The 17,455-nt window shown below is 38.3% G+C and overlaps 1 protein-coding gene across 2 annotated transcripts in view; it reads left to right on the top strand.

Annotated features, from left to right (window-relative positions):
- PlexA (plexin A) overlaps window positions 1–17,455 on the top strand; it is a 597,216-nt gene that overhangs the window by 215,480 nt on the left and 364,281 nt on the right. For both annotated transcript variants that reach the window (XM_083117039.1, XM_083117040.1), the window contains exon 2: window positions 11,367–11,417. The gene's annotated coding sequence lies outside the window, so the exon portion shown is untranslated. The remainder of the gene's footprint in view (window positions 1–11,366; window positions 11,418–17,455) is intronic.

Raw genomic sequence — 17,455 nt, 5'->3', positions numbered from 1 at the left:
TGTTATATTAGAGTTCTGCACGAAGCATTTGCAATGATAAGATAGAAGTGAAAGTAGACTAATAATTATGTAAAGTGAATTTAAATAGAAACCTCTTCGAGTAAACGGATCCTCTTGTGATCCTCTGGAAGATCGCTCAAGTACCAACCTCTTGTGTACGCTGCACGCTGGGAATTGTCTCAAATGTAGCCAGTATAATTATAAGCAGTGGCATGTCCTTTCGCTCGATCTCTCTCGTTTATCTTATCGCCCTCTTGTAGTTTCAAAATAAGCATGGAAAGAGCGTAGTTGCAGTTATAATATTTCCTTAGTACACAGGAACGAAATGAAAATTATGAAATGTACACCTCACAAAACTTGTAATCTGGGTATTTCACGCACAAACCCCTTACATTTTAGTGATAAATTAATGGTTTACTTTACATATGTACATGGGATGCACTATAAAACGACATGCAAGAATATTACCACTTCTGAATTTAAAGGAGGTGTCCCGATATTTTATTTACAAACCTTTACATTTTTAATTTGCTTATCAACTAGGGAAACAATGTTTACGCAGTTTAACATTTCCTTTAGTATTATTCATTAAAGATTTCAAGTTTTAGAATTTTGTCTTGTGTAGTAGTTCCTCCATTCATATTGGGGGTTAGGCGTAGAGCTGACAACTCTGCACTGTAAAAAAAAAAAAGTCAAGAAACAGCAATATAAGGCCATGGATGTTCCCAAGGTAAAATATTCCGGAGGTATATAGAACTTGCTCAAGATAGGGAAAGATGGAAGGCCTGTGTTGCTGCAGCCATGAACCAACCTTCGGGTTTAAGAAGGCTAGGGAGTTAGTTAGTTAGTTAGTAAGTTTTAGAATTTAATTTTGTACTATGTGCTGGCATCTTATATCATTGTTGAAAGCATTGGAACCTAGGAACTATTAATATACGGTACAAATGAACATTGTTAAAGAGTGGGCTACGGTTTGGTTTTAAATATCCATGAAATAGTACACATTTATTAGTAAATTTAGCGTACTGAAGCAATTTTAATTGAGTTCTGAAGTATCATGAGGTAATCATAACTATTGAAAGGAAAACGTCGAAATGTAAAAACGTGGAACTTCAACCTCTGTCCGTCGTATTTAAATTTCTTCTTATTTACTGCACGACTTGACTACGTCGCCGTGTCATATCGTCATCAGACATTGCACAAATGTACTCAGGAATCAGTGTTTTCGCGGTGATTTCCTTAAGAATTTTATTTCCGAAAATTATTGTGAAACACCACTGAAAAATTTCAGCTCCATCAGTCAACGCGCCGAAGCAGCAACATAAACTTGCTCCAACTGAAGGCAGTAATTTCGTAAGAGCTCGCCATCAATGTCTGTCGTCTACCGTATTGATTCCATCTTCTTTTCTTGGCTTTACCCGATATAAACTCCCCCTCCAACGGAGGCAAAAGCTTGGAAAACCCCATCGATATCTGTCTTCCAATCTTTAGGGTCCAATTTAAGGTCACTTCGTGCTCATAACATGAACCACGTTGGTGAAAAGTCAATGAGTGCACGTGTCAATATGACAGGAGAACAATAGAAGTCAACGGGTTTCTTCGTCATGCCATCTGATGTATAGCTGGGTTAATTTCACAGTATCTCTTGGCATAGGATTATGGTGGTGTCCATACCTGGTTACATTTCTCGTGTGCAGTCCGTGAAAAGTTTTCGAACATTTATTCGCGACAAACATGACAAGGAAGTTGATAACAATTTACGTTCACCTGAGTGCATCACATGTGCACAACAATATGCATGTTTGAAAGTTCTTTTAGTGTATGTACAGTGGGCTCCATGAGTACTACCGTGAAAATTGTCTATCACCATGTTCGTTCACTTTATTTGACCCAATAGGAGCTTCAAATATTAAAAGAAAAGTCAAAACAAGCTGTTGACAACCTCTGCACCAGCATACATAAAAATCCATCGCTAAAAAAGCACATAGATTTAAGAGAAAAATTAATGAAAATAATCATGGACAATTTGCACGGTAATACTCATGGATCCCACTGTACAGTAGTGATGTTTTGTCATTAAATCGACGCAAACTGTGTAGGCAGTGGTCGTCTACAACAATATTCACTATATTTATTAATAATTAGGGCTGAGCCGATACCGATACCGATGCTGATGTATCGATGTCGGCCGATACTAGTGGTATCGGTATTGGAAAGTATCGGTTGGAATTTATTTACGGATACCAACCGATACTTTTCCGGCACTTTGGTTTTCACGGTGTCCGCAAAAATGCCACGAGGCACTTTCGTGGAGTTTAATTATCCTGGAAATTATGCAAATTTAGAAGTGTTTTTTTTATTTTGACCTAGTTTTGCGTGGAAAACTTGATTTTGAGATTAAATAACATGTATTTAATATTCTCATGTAATTCTTGAATATTTTAAAGCAAAATTCTTGGTTAATTTGATGCACACAGTTGGAGTAGAATACTTACACACTGATGTTGATCAATATTTTGAACAATTCGTAATTTTACAATTTTCAAGTGTTGGTATAAGTAGGAATCGGATCTTACTGATCGGTACTGTTTCGGTTCAAAGTGATATCGGCTCAGCCCTACCAATAATACCAATAACTGCATTTTTCTACTCCTTTTGTGTGTGTGTGTGTGTGTATGCCCCAGTCTAAAATTTGAAAGCTCAAACGCAGTTTTTATTCTTTATTTTTAATCAAAACCTGATGTTACTGCGCTCTGCTGCTTTCAACTATTAGTCAGTTTGCTGGTTCGTGATTTCGCCACCAAAGGTTCTGTTTTAAAATCCTGGATCAGGAATGGGATTTTTCTTGTGTGTTTGTTCCTCCGTTAAATTAAATCAGTGACTTCACGCGCACATTATATGCGCATCTAGCATTCGACAGAGAAAACTCCTCCCACCGGCTGCTTTCCGTTCTTTCGGCGCATGTGCAGAAACTAGAGCGCACATCTGTGTGCTGTGTGCATCCTGCTGCTTATTTCACCGCCTCACCAACACACCAACACTCTTCGTGAACACTGGTCCTAAGTCGAATACTCAATTTGTCATTTTTCGGAACAACACAGTACTTGGCATTTACACGGCAACATGTATCAGAATCACGACATATAAAACTTGAAGGGAGGATCGTGCAAGGGAGTTTCTAGGCCATTTCCTTTTGCTGTCAAAAATGTAGGAACCTCGCTAATTTCTGGCCTGTCGTGCAGATGTTGAGGTGTGTGCTTGTGTCAGGTTTCTGATATTTGCAAGGCACACCATTGATCGATTAAGCAGCCATACCAGTTCACGAACTTCTTCTTACTCATTTTTTGCCTTCACATACTCTTGCGCCCAGGAAACTGGGGCCAGCCTGGCGGGCTGTAAGATCCACCAGGAAAAAATATGACCTTGTGCTAGTTTATCGGTGAGCAAATAAGATACCTCGAAGGGTATGGAAGGTGCATCGTTAGTTATACACACATCTTCTCAAAGGAATATTAAGTGAAGCGGAGTAGGCAATTTCCTATTTTTTTAATTTATTTTCTTAAGTTCAATTTTGCGTTACGTTTGTTTGCGTAACAACAAATGATAGTCGCTTATGTCGGTAGAGATTTATACTTGAAAACGCCCTAGACATATATGTAAAACAGTCATGTAAATTAAACTGAAAATATGAAGCCGACATAGTGTACGTGATTACAGACAGGTGAATACGTGCACTGTTAAGGAAAATACAAATGTCATTTAATGTCAATAAAAAGAGGAATAAAATAAGGATGTGTTCTGCCACCTTATTCGACACATATTAGAGGATTATTTGAAAAAGCTTTGTAAGAGAAAACAGAACCAGTTCAGATAAAGTGCACAAATAAATGTGAAGCATTAACTATATATGCTCAAGACACTTCTCTAACTACCGATAGTTTGGAAGATCCAGAAGCTGTTATGAATCTTTTGAAGAGAATGGTCTTAAAATCAGTGAATTAAAACAAAGTTTACTACAATAAATAAGAGCCCCAGGGGCACAACTGGCGCATAATGGAACAACGATAGGGTAAGTTACGCACTTATAATAGAAACAGCAAGTATCACTTTAAGTTCAAATGTACTGTACAAAGTAACAAATTGCATTGTAAAAAATTATATTGTAAAGAAAATGAGGATATTTACCTGAACTGAACTGAACAGTAAATGATGACATGGTAGGAAGAATAAGCTAGGAATCAGTTTAAAAAATCAAGATAACTTTTACCTAGTGTCTTGGGACGAGTGGTTTTACCAAGTGATAGCCAACCAGTGAAAACCGTTAAGGGCCTACCGAGGTAAAAATGGGACATCAAAACAAGCTGTGGGACTCATTGAAACCCGGTACTTCTACCTCATGACGTCAACTAAGGTTACCTCTACATTGTAGTATGATGCGCTTTTCACTGTACACTCTGGATATTTAATTATGGATATTTCGGTAATAGATGAATCAGTTCTAAAACAATCACGACGATTTCGCGGTTTGGTTTGTTAAGAATTTCGCACTCTCTCTCATTCGTCCAAACAGTACTTCTCGTTACTGTTTCCCTGCATTTAAGTGAATTCCGCGCGCAAGTAACAATAATATTTTGCGGTATCCCTAAGAGTATTCAAAGTTTCTTTGTGTGTGTTTTAAGTCCACTTTATGCACAGTAAGGCTAATCGGGACTGGACCTACAGTTTAAAGTGGGATCCGAACCACTATGTGCCTCCACCAGGTATCGTACTCGGGACCTCTTGATTACAAGGCAACGACGCTACCACTGCGCCATCGAGGAAGCCCGAGTACTCAAAGTGGAATATTTTTATAGCCCTTGTCAACAATTGTCACCATAGCATATAAGTAACATTGAAACAACTAAATACCTACGCACTTCATTTATAAAAGTAGCAGTGATAAAGAAAATAACGATGTACGGGCTGCATGAACAATGTCGTATTGTTTTCATTTTATCACTAGCCAATACGTTGTACTCATTTCGGTACCGCTATTTTATTTTTCTAGTATATTCTTCAAATATATTTGTATATGTATTCAATATATGTAATTATTGCACAAGTCTTTATTCTTGTATGATGAAAGATTTCGATTGGTTAATTTGGTTATTTGTGATCCTGTTTATGGTTTTTTTGTGTGTGTGTTTAAACCAATATATGTGTAAGTTTATCTGCCTTCTGTAATTGGAGGTTTTACCTCTGTTGAGAGCAGTATTTAAGTAAAAAATAATAGGCTTTATTCCAATTGCATTGTGAATCAGTTCTTGATTAGCAGAGCATGACACAAAGAATAATCAGTTATGTCCGGATTAACATCATGTGAGTGCTGGCATCTACAGATTTATCAAGTGGCGTGATGATCTCATGCCTTTTGTAGTAAATATAGGAAATTTAGAAGGAGATATTTCCTTTTTGTAACAGTGTTTATGCTGGGATGTGTCGTTGACATTTTCTCGAGGCAAGTATCTAACGTTATAATCTGGTGACACACATGACAAATCTGACAAAACCTTCTTCCTTGGTACAGTCAACGGCAAAGTTAATGGTATTGACGTCATTATTTCAATTCATTGTCATCACAATGTGTAATAGCCTATAGACCGAATCAAAATGGTGGTGGACAATTCACCTACTTTCTTTCGCCGTTGGGTGTACACTAACCTGCTAAGTTTAATCATTCATGGAAAATGTTGAAATAAGAATCTTTCATCCATGTAAAGAGCAGGAGTCACCATGAATTCCTATTTCATTCTTAGAAAAAGAGTCCACGTTTTTTCTCTTTTCTTATTCTTTGTTGTGGACACCGATCGCCCCCTTCTTTCTAGAGGCTCTCGTGGTCTCAATTTCCAGAGTAGGCCGTTCTTTAATTAAGTAATGTTGAAACGGTAGAGTTATATTGAATTAACAATGGTCACGTTTCTAGTTCTCGATTCTGCCTTCTACGAAACTCTCCCACGATTTCTCCATGTGAACAAGGTGTTAGTCTTGTGTGGAATAGGCGCATCTAATTAATCACCACGTGGTGCCCAGTCATTCTTGCGCCCATTACAAACTTCCTGCGGTCACGAAATATCCTCCTCCTTCCAGAAATATCTACAGAATATCTTACATTTTTATATACTTCTCAAAACTATGGAGAAAATTTTGCAAGCTAACAGGAAAGTGCCAGCAAACCAAACTGGGTCTGTAAGAATTTAAATACAGAAATTCAATGTGTCGCGTACGATAAGCACGGTCCGAAGAGTAGAAACATCTCACTGGCCACTGGCGTACGCAGGTTTCGTTTTCGGGAGGGGCTGGAATTGTAGGAGGATGCATGGCTGCTTTCAGTGGCGCCAACTTATATTGTCCTGGGGCCCGAGCCCACACAATAATTTGTCGCATTATTATTATTATCATCATCATTATATTTGTTATTGTTATATATTTGTTTACTGAAATCAGTAAATAAGAGTTTCAAAATAGTAAGAATGCATTTTTCGTGCTCATTAATAGGAAGGAAGGATTTATGAGATTTTTTAACTTTTAAGAACCCAATGTTCCTCAAAAGTTGACGCCACTGGCTGCTTTCTAGTGGGCGGCATACTAATTAGATATTTCCTATATGTAGAAATTTCCTCTCTCAAAAATGAAAAATGTGGGTCATTTTAAGGGCGGTGTATTTACCACTAGTAAATTTTCAGTAGTTTTATTTGAAAATGTTCATTTTCTCAACATTTCTGAGGGGGCTGTAGCTCCACCAGCCCCCCCTCTGCTTACGCCAGTGCCACTAGCTATCCTAAAAGTTCGATCAAAAATTCCCGCACCAAATCATTTCCACTTCAAATAATGGACGCGATCGAGATATAACTGTTCGTGATTTCTAAATATAAGAGAGTAAATTGGCCAATCATCACTAATAGCTTAGAGGAAGAAATCCCAAACACCTAATACAAGTCTGAAGGCCGCTATAGCAAAGCAGTTAGGATGGTCGTTGCATACCAGGGATACTGTCTGGTGAACCAGAGCAGAAAAACAGAAGAAAGCCATTACAAAGTTGAAGCTTTGCACCATTATTCATGATAGAATGGTGTGGCGATGAGAATGGAAATCGATGAGCTTCATTTTTAACGATCGGCGAAACGATATAATACCTCATGAAATTCATCTCGTCCCAAGATTTGGTGTGAGATATTATGCAGTTCATAAGAAGAGTTCACAGCCATTGCTTGCTTCCTCATGTGATATCTTTCTCAGCAGATTTTTCAGGAGTATTTTATAGTGAGTGAATAAAACCGTATGTAAATGTGGACATGATATTATCAGTGTATTATGTAAGAACGTACATTCATATGTAGAAAGACTGAATTACTCAGAATCAGAATAACTACAAATGTAGAACATAAGTACTATATTGTAACATTACCATATCGTTCTACCAGAATCTTACTAAAAAAAAATCGTAGATTGTCGAAATTATTAGGATTGCGATAATTTATTGTTATTTATAAATAAATAGTTTTTTTCTGCACAAACTTAGTTGTACTAACTCTGCATCTCTGCCGGTAGCTATTTTGAATTATTTGAACTTCTCGATAGCGTTGTGACTAAGTTTTCCGCCTTGTAATCAGATATCTCATGTTCTATTCCTGGTTTTCGGTCTAGTCCCGATTAGCCTATCCAAGCAAAAAGTGAGCTTAAAACAAACTTTGACAAGTAAACCTATTTTCTCTTACAAATATCTAAGCAGTAGGCTATAATTCTCCAGAATGCTCTGCTCTACGACGATTTCTAAACATAATTAATTTTTTGAAATTTAAAATATTGAAAAAACGAAAAACATTTTTCCAGAAATATATTTTTTTTTGAAAAATAATCATTATATTGAACTTTTTTAGTTCGACTACATGCACAGCAAGGCTAATATCAATATACATTGCTCTTGTACTCATATTATGTAAATAGTATTAGTGAAAATACATTGTTTAGTTAAGGTACCTACCATGTTGACAATAGAAACAGAGTTGATTCCCAAGAATCCCGATTAGCTTCTCTGAGTTGAATTCAATGCTTTTCCGTTTTGTGTCAGTTTCTAAAATTATGAAGTGGGTGAGTATGTATAGACTCTAGCAACAACCTTGTATGTGTAGTATTTAAACCTCTTTCTAAAGAGATGCAATGGCTCTCCTGGAATTATAGGCCATAACTATTCATAATGTAGTTGTTTTAACCCTCTTATGCACAAAAATATTTTTTTAACAACCCAAAAATAGCTGCAGGTGACCAAAAATTCGTTTAAGAAAGCGAAAAACCAATTGTTATTCACCCGCCAGCACCAGTTTATGTTATTCATTTTGATTAATTTGGACTCGTGAGTTAGAATTACTAAATAATTTAGTCAAACTTTTAAAATTTAGCAATGCTTCTCTCTATTTATGGTTAAAAAAAAACCAAACGTTATAGTTAATTCAAAATCATCAATTTTGCCTGTGTGTATACTTCTTGACTACTTTGATGGACAAGGAGTAAGGTTTGATTGATTGATTGATTACGTCGCTTTTCTGCCGATTTTAATAATGTATAAGGAGATATGAGGTGACACAAAGGATTCATCGTGATTGAAGACAATAATTTGTTTCGAAATGCGTTACTGTAAAATTTGGACAAAGCGTCATGGGAAATACGGTTAACACATTTATGCCTTTTTGTTTCTGAGGAAATGTTTCTGCGTCAGGCAATAATATACCTTCAGTCCTAAGGCCTGTTCTAGCCTTATATTAAATTTATTTTGGTGACTGCACATGAACATGACACTAACTGAAACTACAAAAGAGCTGTTCGTCTTCTTCAGACCCGTCTCCCATGATTCCCTCGTTTCGTTACGTCATTTGTTTGTGGCACTGGTCGTTTGAGAAAAATATTTTGTGAAATCTTGAGAGCTTTGTGTATGCCGAGGACTTGAGGATACCGAAAGCAGCGTGGAGAGGATCGAATGATTGCCTCACCTTGTCGCATTTGATAAGGAGCAGCCTGCAGGTGATGTAATTTGACTGAGTATTGGCAGCCACTATGGAAGCGGCAGATGCTAGCGACATCTGACGACGTGGAAGGAAGTGGTTCTTTCCGACAAGATAGGGGCAGGATATACATCGAGTAGGTGCTCTCTGTGATGCAAAGTACCTCTTCCAATTCCTGGGAGCGTCGCGTTGGCGTTCAATAACTCTCCTGCCTGGAGCCTTTGAAGAAAACCTACAGCCGCCTCCCGTGATGCGGTGTAAGCAGCAACGCGCCCCGAAAGCAAAGGGTTTGGGTTCGAATCTTTGGCAAGGATTGTAATTGTTGTTATGGAAATTTTCATACATTCTGTGATATTAACACAATTTATAGTCTTGCTTGTCACTGAACCTTGCACGTTGATTGATTGATTGATTGATTTTGCTTCCCTTTTCTGCCATTTTTTGCTAATCGGAAAGATGAGTATATAAATGGTGATGCGTTGAGATGAATGAGGGGACAACCACAAACATATAGGGGACGACACAACACGAGCCCCACAGAGGTTTATACTGGCTGCGAGTCCACACGCCAGAGCCTCGCTAGTCTGCAAAATGCAGTCCAGGGTGTATTCCGTGGAAGTCAGGTGGACATTTGGGTCTCTTCGGAAAGGGTCACCCCTTAAACCGTTGAACCTTGCACGTCCCTACATAAGCAGCTCTGCGTTTCACCCCTTCTGTCATCAATTGAGTCAATCCTTGTGTGTAAAGGCAACTCACACAGAAAACTAAATGCATATATTAATGCAAAACAATTAAAACAAAAGTGTTTTCTCTTCTAAATTTGCCAAGAATCAAGTTTACAGTTTTATGTATTTTTGTATACAATTTTTAAAGGTAAAGGATTTCTTTCCACTTCGAGCTGTAGTTGATGCGCTTCCAACATGTTTCTCGATGATGCACTTAAACATCTCTAAGCTACAGACGTTACGCATTTTTTTTTTCAACTGGTGCATTTACTTTTCTGAAGATATTGATACCTTTAATATGGCCGAGATAGAGAACACGTGGATCTCTATTTCCACATGCTTTCGTGTCAAAGTGAACCTCTTCGATAGCATGCTAAGCAATATAGATTTCCAGGGTTCGATTATCGGTGGAGGTGCATTGCAGTGGTATTATTCTCATTTAAAACTGCAGGCCCAGTCAGGATCTGTGCACAAAGTGTCCTCGAAACAAATATTTTCAGCTATAATGAGCAGGACTCAACTTTGCATCGTGGGGCTGACAGATCTCCTCAGATTATACCTTTTCAAAATATATTGTCATTAAAGGAGTAGCAGAAACAACGATAATGGTGATGACCGATATTAATTTCTGTAATGAATCGTAATTGTCCCTCACCGTTGCTGTGCGGTCTAAGGCTCCAGGCTTTGGGCTCCGGTTACGAGACGCGCGCTGGTTCGAGTCTCCTGAGATTTCGGCCAGTGTATGGGACCGTTGGCCACCCACCATCGTGAGGAAATTGGGGAGCTAAGAGTGAGTAGCGTAACCTGGTCATAGAAAACCCACAACAATGACTGGGGGTTCGTCGTGCTGACCACACGTCGGCCCGTAACTGCTTGGATGATCGCTCACCTCTGCTAAGGCATGTGGGAGTGAGGCCGGAAGTCGGTAGGTATGCCCTGGCAAATTTCATGGCCATATCCATTACTTTATTCCCAACGTGATTAACCTGGTGGTAACAATTATGCACAACGAGAAATACACCAAAAAGAAAAAAAGAAATGATATTCTAGCCAAAGTTGCTGAGTTCAGGTTCTATTGTTAATATCTATGTTCCAAACTGTTGTTGAATATCATTCACATTCTTCGAAAGTAGAATTTGCACTATTCTTTTTTCCGTATGTTGTTTATTTTTTTAAAAAAAATGTAACTCAAACAATCATTCATTATATCATGGTAACTCTTCACACACACACCACAATCCTCCTCCTCTCTCTCTCTCGTATGTGTTAATATAGCCTAATGGTAATGTATTAGCAGACTATTATAGTTAGACTACGATTCATCAGTTAAATTCAGTTTGTATTGAGTAAAAGTGAGAGTGACATTTATTTATAAAACGTTTAAGAGCTACGAGTACAATTGGCTTGGATACAGATATGTTACATATAAACTCCTATCCACCTTTTCTTGCTCACTCACCTCATTTTAAACAACCAGAATGCAAATGTAATGATTTCCTTCACTGTGTTACCATACCTCTCCATTTAAAATTACTTATCAAAACCTTCGTTTGATGCGCTTTGTAAAAATGTATGTTTCTCATTATGATCCATTTGTTCTTTGCAGGTTCTATCGGCTGCTGATCAACAGAAACAAATATAAGGAAGTGGTGTTTCTGTAAGTACAAACTGTCCGCTATGCATGCTTAATTGATAATGTGTAATTTAAGGCAACTACTCGTCTTTATGTGGAGTGGCATTGGAAATGTGTCATAATTTGGAGTAGCGCCAATTTCAATACATTTTCGGGGCCACGATTGACATAAACGGTTTAATGTAACCTTCTCTTGAGAAATTTTGGAGGGTCTGAAAATGACTTTCCCAGAATGTAGTTCTGTTTCAGTAAGCGTACAATTCTTAGTTGCATGTAGACGTAGATTGATTGCTTTGATGACTTTGGTCATCGGTTAAGGTGACAGGTTGGAACGCTGTATCAGTCAATGGTTTCCATTAATCGCCCCAAGCAAATATGAAATGGAAATAAGTTACCAGATTGGATTCCCAATGGGGACGCATCAAATTTCGAATTATAGGCGCAGTCCTCATTAGCCTTGAAGTGGCTAACTTTGCCAAACTTACTTTCCAGGTTGCCGTGCAAAGCTTAATTTAAATATGCCGGCGCCCGTTCATTTATTACAGTTTTTCTAGTTTAGAAATAAAGAAAAAGTAACAAAAATATATACCATTACCACCACGAATTAATTCTTTTTTTAACTTTGATTTAACCCATCGTGGGTCGCGCGAGAAACTGGGTTCTTAAAATATGTTCTAATACATGGTCTAAATAATAAAAAATGGTCTAAAACACCAAACCCTCAATTACTACGATTAAATATTTTCTTGCAACAATTGAGATTCCATAAAACTTTAAAAATTGAAATTCTATAAAAATATAAAAGGACACTCTTCGTTAGTCGGGCACGGAACGGCAGACCGGATTTACAGTAAATACTAGGTACACCTATAGTCGCGAATGGACTCGGACAGCAAGGGGCTTCAACGAACCCCCCTTCCCCTCACCCTAGTGGTTGGAAGGTCTGTGAGAACAAAATCGTGGTGTAGAAGTGGAAGGTTAGAAACTCAGATAGACAAAACAATCAATAATAAATGACGACGTTAAAAACACACACCCGGAACTAGAAACCGTGCGCAACCAATCATTTTTGACCCGATGGAGGCATAAGTGGTTGGGATTCCACTTTAAACTGTAGGTCCAGTCCCAATTAGCCTTCCTGTGCATAAAGTGGACTAAAAACCAAAACTCAAAGTCGATCATCTTTTCTCCTTATTTCACACCATGTGTGTGTATCGCGAAAGTCATGATGGATGTAATTGGATGAATGATCAGCGTAACGCGCTATGAGACCACAGGTCCCTGGTTCAAGCCCTGGGTAAGGCATGGATGTATCCTTGTGTTTGTTCCGCCATCCAGTTCATCATTCATCCTCATTGTCACGATTAACACAAGAGGTAGAAAAGCGACGTAAAATAACTGATAAGAAAGAGGAAGGATCTACCCAGAAAATTTTGCTCGCAGGAAACCATGTATGTTGCTTTTTGATTGGTTGGTCTAGTTTGTTTTTAAGTTCACTTTATGCAAAGAAAGGATAAACGAGGCTGGACATACAGTTTAAAGTGGGATCCTAACTACTGGGTATGTCTTAACCGAGTATCGAACCCGGGATCTCTTGATTACAAGACGACGACGCCATCGAGGAGGCCCACTATGGATATTGCATGTTCCTCTATTCGATATATCTTTGCTGGTTGATTGGATTTATTTTACTTCGCTTTACTGTCTCTTTTGGCTAATCGCGAGGATGGGTGACGAAATTAATCAAGGGACACTCACAAAGAACACCAATGCCCAGACCTGGATTCGAACCCGGGAACCCTAGCGTTGTAGCGTGCTAAACACTCTGCCACCGAGGTCAGATTCGCCTTTGCGACTGACAGAAATGGCAGCTTTGCACGCAGACTCCGAAACCGGGAGCATCTACTTGATGAGGCCACCATATGCCCTGAATAAGTGCTGGGCGTGTGAGCGGAAGAACCAATCAGTTGGGCGCGCGAGCTGCTGGTGTACTAATCTTGTTCTTCCGCTCAAATACACCTAACACCCAACGTGTTCAAAGCGTGCTGCCGAGAAGCGTACGTTATTTCACTTTGCCGTTGAGAAGGAATTCCGCCTTTGGAAAACTATTGTCTAGGAAACCGATCGGCGTAGCTAATGGGCGACACGCTAAACCCTCGTTTGCGAGCTTGATTACAAATTCCAACCATTTTCGTAGATAGGGTTTTTTTACTTACTTTTTTCCCTCGAATTTTGTTTCCTACATTGCTTATGTACGTATGCATTGAATGTCTGGGCGTGTCTTTGCCCATATCTTTAATAATCTGCGTACTGTTGTCGAATATGCATCATTATGGTAGTGTAGTGCAAGGGTACCATCCAAACATTCATGTAGAATAACTGGGACATAAACAATTCAGTTTGGTTGATTGATTTGAGTTACTTGACCTCGCTTTTCTGCCACCTTTGTCTAATCGCGACGATGAGGATAAGTGATGATATCATGAAATTGATGAAGGGACACTCATCAGGCCGGGATTCGAACCCGGGACATCAGTAACCTCTTCGGTTTTTGGGTTATTTTTTAACTACTTTAGATTAATCGCTACCATGATCATACAAGCCTGATGGAGGAATAAATACAAAGTTGATTGATTGAGTAGTTTATTGTGCGTCGCTTTTCTGCCACGTTTGGTTAATCGAGACGATGAGGATGAATGATGTAAAAAAAAAGATGAAATTGACGAAAGGAGAATAACAAACACACACACATGGACAGGACAGGACACAAGTCCTCTGCGTCCAGACGCCAGGGCCTCGTTAGTCAGCAACAATGCAGTTCGAGGTGTACAACGTGGAAGTAAGATGGACACTTGAGTGCCTTCTGGAAAAGCCACGCTTTACATGCTGTATAGACACTAACAATCACTAATGTCCAGTCCTGGATTCGAAGACAGACTGAGTCGAGCACTCAACGCCCTCCACCACCAATGCCGAAAAACTACCCTCAAGTTCATATTTTTCTCATTTGTAGATTGATAGAATCAGATGGGAAGACAAGAGAGAGCATCCGTTGTGGTTATGTGAGTGAAATGTGTTACAAGGTCAGATGTCCCGGGTTGAACTCTGAGTAAGGCATGTATGTATCTTTGTGCCTCTCCTTACATTCATATCATCAGTTCATCGTTCATCCATATCGTCACGATTAATCCAGGATGTAGAAATGCCACGAAATGGATAAAATCAGAAGTCGAGACAAGTCTGAGGGAAGAGCTGCGGCAAGTTTTAGAAGCACTACTACTACCTTAGCTTATTTATTCATATGCATTTTGATTGTGTGTATTCACACATATATATTCACACTTTTTTGTTTTTAATTTTCATATATCTTCGAAACTCTTAATTTGTATTTCTGTTCATTTATATTTACATTATTTTTCTATCCTACTCGTGACGATTTAGAAATGGATTTGTTATTTTTCGCTCAACCCGGCCACTGTCGTGTATGCATTTTTCAGCATCTTTTCTTTTTCTTTATATAAAAGTGTTACTGCAAATTTTACTTAATCGTACTTGTAAATCGCCAAATTACGGAATATCTTTTTGTTCCAATATTTCATTATTAAAGTTCATATTTAAAGAGTTCGGGCGGAGTGGTTAGCACAGCGTGCTACGACGCCAGATGTTCCGAGCTCGAATCCCGGCTTGGGCAGGGAAGTTCCTTGTGAGTGTCCATTCATCAATTTCATCATATCATCACCCATCATCATCTTCTCAAATTAGCCAAAAGTGGCACAAAATGCGAAGTAAAATAAACCAAATCAACTCAACTTAAAAGAGTTTGGCCACGAATTGCCGACGTCTGTTATTGAAGAAAGTAAAATGAGGTTTACTTCAAAATGGCACATTTCACAAAAACACGTTTGACTCCTCAAAATGAGTGAAATTTTATCGCATAAATTTTCTCCAAGAAATGATTATTTGGCGAGGCTGAAAAGCAAGGTTCTTGCGCAAGTTTCCTCTTCTTCCTCCATCCTCTTTTCTCTGCTAGAAAAGGGGAACAAACAAAAGACGAGTCGTCGCCTGAATTCTATTCTTGTTCATTTCACTTCTCAACTTTTGCTCCAGTTTTTTTTCCTTTTATGTGAAACAGATATTTCTCAGTGAAGTATCTTCGCACCCTTGCATGATTTATGGCTTCAATACAAAACTTGGTAGAAGAAAAAGGACAACAAAAGTCTATTCCTTGTTCCTTGTAAAATTAGTTTCTTGTATCTGCAGTCTCTTTTTTACAGCACGACTTTCAAGCATAGAACACAACACCAGTAGTTTGGTTCAAGTTTGAATTTCTTATTTTTATTGGTGCTTGTATACGGCCCCAAAATTTAATGGTTTTTATTATTCCTGCAGTTGAGTCCCGGCACAATAATAATCTAGCAACAATATAAGTGTTCAAACTCAATTCAAGTAAGTATTTATCCAGTTGCTCACGTATCTGAATTTCCTACTAGCCGCTCGAATTAGTTACCAAACAGGAATATGAACCTCACTACTTATTTTCCAACTGGTAGATCAGCTAAATCTGGCAAGTAGATAGTTTCGTTGCTGTTTTTTTCTTTAATTCCTGGGAGTAGTCGGTTAGAACCGATCTTGAAGAATCACGTGACAAAGATGGCGTCAATAGTTTTATCCGGTCTCATGAGAACATGCACAGTCAAGCAAATAGGGCATGTAGGGAAGGATTTGGTTAAATTCCAGGCGAGTTGAAATTCAGTTACGAGTGCAAGGGATTTTATATCCGTTGTTCACACTTGTTAACTTGCTCAGTCACACTTCTAGCAGTTCATATGTAGATGTTCTTTTCGTTTCAGCTGCGTTCATTAGCTCCACTTAAGTATGTAACCTGAGACGAACGTCGCACATTTACTACCATGTAATTTCTGTTCAATAGCCCGTCGGGGTCTGAAGGTCATCGAAGGCTCCATATTTCAAAAATCAATTAGTTTGTTTCTTCGTGGAAGTTAACCATGTTGAGTAATTGAAAGAAGAATAAAGTTTAACTCAGGTTAAGAGAGCTTGTGCTCGACTTCATTACTCTTCTTTAAAAGACATGAGAGAAGTGTCTTGTTCTCTCAGGGAGATACAATCCTTTTGTTCCATGAAGAGTTCCACTGCGTAATTTGTTCTGCTTTAGGATTACAGCTCGACTCGCACTTCCTGCAGCGGAGGTTTTTGAAGTAGCAGCAAGTAGGCCTATTTTCCTTCCAGCTTCCTGAAATTGGGGTCTGGACTGCGCTGCATCTCGTCCTGTTATTGCATCATCCGCACGATAAGGCACGACTGGAATGCCAGCCCTCTTCTACATAAACACCCAGAGGGCATTAGCAGTCCTTGGCTTTATGCGAGGAATAATTAAGCACCCTTTGGCTCCTGATTATTTCATGAAGCAAACTATATTCATTCTATTACGATCGGGAAGGAGCGGTGTCATTTCCAGATTCAAATCTATAAAAAAATATCAATCATAAATCCAAAATATTTTGATAGCAACGTTTGGGTCATAAATTTTATATATATATATCCGTTTTGTAATGCCAAAAAATGCGAAGATAATTAATTACAATACACATGCAAAACATTTTTGATTCCAAATTTGATCAAATTTCATCGTCAAAAATACACTTCATCCTGTCCAAAGCACGTGCTTAACATTGACTGTAAGTGTTAATTGTCAAATTTCAAATATATGCAAAGAGAAGACCCAATAAAAAAAAATACTTTGGAAATGAACAAATATTGTAGCAAGTGTTATTGGAACTGGAAAAAAATGTTATAAACACGTTCCTAATAAGTTTTCAGAAAAGGCACCTCTCCATTCAAATGTTACGGTTAGCATTTCAAATAACGTATTTAACACCTGCAAAAATATCGTTCAATCATTATAAATAATTATAAATAAATGAAAGGAAATAAGTAAGTAGAAATAAATCACTAGAGGCCATTAAAAAGGCATATTTTTTCCCAAAAATTGACATTGAAAGCACAACGTGAAGATATGGTTATATTGAGTCTCACACAGCATT

Source organism: Lepisma saccharinum, chromosome 2, assembly GCF_977018435.1.
Source record: "Lepisma saccharinum chromosome 2, izLepSacc3.1, whole genome shotgun sequence".
Lineage (NCBI taxonomy): Eukaryota > Metazoa > Arthropoda > Insecta > Zygentoma > Lepismatidae > Lepisma > Lepisma saccharinum.
This window is presented reverse-complemented; position numbering and strand designations above follow the sequence as displayed.